This window comes from Lipotes vexillifer, unplaced genomic scaffold (genome assembly GCF_000442215.2).
Source record: "Lipotes vexillifer unplaced genomic scaffold, Lipotes_vexillifer_v1.1 scaffold238, whole genome shotgun sequence".
Taxonomy (NCBI): domain Eukaryota; kingdom Metazoa; phylum Chordata; class Mammalia; order Artiodactyla; family Lipotidae; genus Lipotes; species Lipotes vexillifer.
In genome coordinates, this window is record NW_006785665.1 from 2,712,347 (window position 1) to 2,715,111 (window position 2,765).

Below are 2,765 nucleotides of genomic sequence, written 5' to 3' on the forward strand. Positions count from 1 at the left end.
TCCTGCTGAGCAGGGGCATCATGGGGCCCTGGGTTCCCGTTGCCTGCTCTCTGTCAGGGTGTATCTAGGGAGGAGTGTGGGCCCCATGTAAAGTGATGGCGGCTTGTTCAAGGGGTTGTACGAGTGTTGTCTGGCTGGTGTTCTTGTTGCATCACCATTTGTATTCTGGAAGAGACAAACTTAACAAGGAGGTTAAAAATACATGGCCCGAAAATTGGTCTGGACCTTGCCTGATTGGTTAACCAAAAAACAGCAATCTTCCTTTAACACTGCACAAGTCCCTCCCTGATAAGCCGTTAGGAGGTCCTGAGCTCTTCTATTTTGTAAAACCACTCCTGTTAGAGAATTTATTTGTTCTTGTAGCATGTTAATTTGAGCGCTAGGTTGGCAATCTGTTGTGTGAGTTCAAGAGAGAGCTGTTGGGCAGTGAAAATAGAGTTTGAGTCCTGCTGAGCCTGTTCCCATCCCTGTTAGGAGGATCGAGGAACGGCGAGTGGGACAACGGCAAGTGGGACAACGGCGAGTGGGACCAGAGAAGGAAGTTAGGGCTGAATAAGTAGCCCCTGTGTCAATTAGAAAGGTTATATTAGCCCCTGCCACATCCAGGGTTACCTGGGGCTCCTCCAGTCTTATGGGGAACATAGGGTCCTGTAGGTTGAGCCTCGGGCACCTTCAGTCATCCACATCCAGGAGCCCCAGATCTACAGTGCAATCCGGTTCTTGCTCCTGGTGGTCAATTACCACTGACAGGGGCAATTGGTTCTGACCTCGGCCCACAGGGGCTGGGACCCGAGTGTTGGGTGGTTGTGGAATTGGCCTACCCGCTTGAGGGCGGCAGGGACAACTCCTCTTCCAGTTGGCTCTTTTGATGATAAGGGCATGATATCGGGTGGTGGGGTGTGGCAGTTCCTGACAGTGTGCCCCTGCTGACTGCATTGGTAGCAGGTCAGCGGTGGTTTCTGAGATGGGAGAGGGGCTCCCGTGGGTCCCTGTTGTGGGAGGGCCTGAGTAATGGCAAGAGCCATATAATGAGCATGTCGTTTTAATTTTTCCTCCTCTCTTAGTTCTCGTCTGTTCCTAGAAGCCTCCTCCCTATTGTTAAAAACCTTCAAGGCCGTGTCAAGTAGGACAGAAAATGGGGTTTGTGGCCCTTGCTCTAGTTTCTGTAATTTCTGTCTTATGCTTGGGGATGCCTGGCTTACAAAGTGAACTGCAAGTACAGCCTGACCTTCAGGGGTCTCAGGGTCTAGGCTGGTGTATTTCCTCATAGCCTCTACTAATTGGGCCTGAAAAAGGGCCAGATTCTCAGAGGGTTCCTGTGTGACTTCTCTGAGTTTATTATAATTGACAGGTTTGATGATTGCCTTTTTCATATCTTCTAATAGACAGGTAATCATGTAATTTCTCCTAGTGAGCCCTCCTGCTGGCCCATTTTTATTTTCCTGGTATCTCCATCTTGCGTCTGCCTGTGGGACTGCCTCTGCCCCTGCTCGGTTCTCATTAGGATTTCGGACGTGTGCCTCATCTGCCGAGGCCTGAGCCATGGCCCAGATCCTGGCATTTTCCTCATGATGCAGCAGGTAGTTAGGACCACGTGAATATCTGGCCAAGTTAAGTCAAAGGCTATAGTTAGGGCCTGGAATTCCCTTATGAACATGGAAGGGTCCTGGCTAAAGGAGCCCAGTTTCCCTTGAATATGAGAGAGATCAGACATGGGGAAGGGGACATGAACTCTGATAGTACCTAGGTCTCCGTTAGCTACCTCTCGTAGGGGAAGCATACTGGAACTCGATTCAGAGCATTGGGCTACTGGTGACTGAGTGTGGGGCGGGGGTGGAAGGTCTGCTTCTGGGTACAGGGGTGGGGGTTGGGGAGCAGAAGGTTGAGGAGGAGGCTGGGGAGATCGGGGACAAGAAGGGTCATCCACATATCTGGTGGAGGGGGCGATGGGGAGGGACGAGGTAGTGAAGCTGAAGGAGGAGGGTGGGGAGGACAAGGCATTAAAGCAGCAATGGAGAGACACATGTGACAGGAGTCCCTCAGGCTCAGATTCCGACTGAGGGCCGTGAAGGCCTGGACATATGGAACCTCGGAATCCTTTGCTAGTTTCCAACAACAGAGATCAAGTTGGAGGATCATGTTGTAATTTAGCGTCCCATTAAGAGGCCATTGTTCTTGGTCCCTCAGTTTGTATTGGGGCCAAGCCGTGTTACAAAAGAAAATGAGCCTCTTCTTTTTGAGATTGTCTGGGTCAAATTCCTTACAATTCCTGAGAATATAAACAAGAGGTGAGTCTAAGGGGACAGATGTACCTGAACCCATTCTTAGCGCCAATGCCATAGAATGGGGGTACTGAGAATCACTGACAGGCAAAAAAAAAAAAAATCACTGACAGGCATATGTGCCCTCTGTCTCAGTGACGTCTCCATGCGACTTAGGCACAAAAATGCTGACTGTCTCAGCAGTCGCGTCCGACTGAGGTGGCCAGAGCAGTGAGAAATCGTGTGGCCAGGGCATCAGTGACCAGAGAGGGGAATCCCCGGAAGCCAGCCGGGAATTGACTCACCGTTATTAGACTCTCAGGGATGGGAAGGAGCTCCCGGGACGACCTAGAGGTGGTGAGGTCCTTTGGAGTCAGTCCGAGCTGAGGAGAAAGAAGCAGAAGCGACAGAAAAGAGGACTGAGGATTCCACCTTCTATCCCAACCAAGGAGGCGGTGGCCAAGGGACTGGGGGCTGTGTGTTTTGCTTTGTCCACAATGTGCC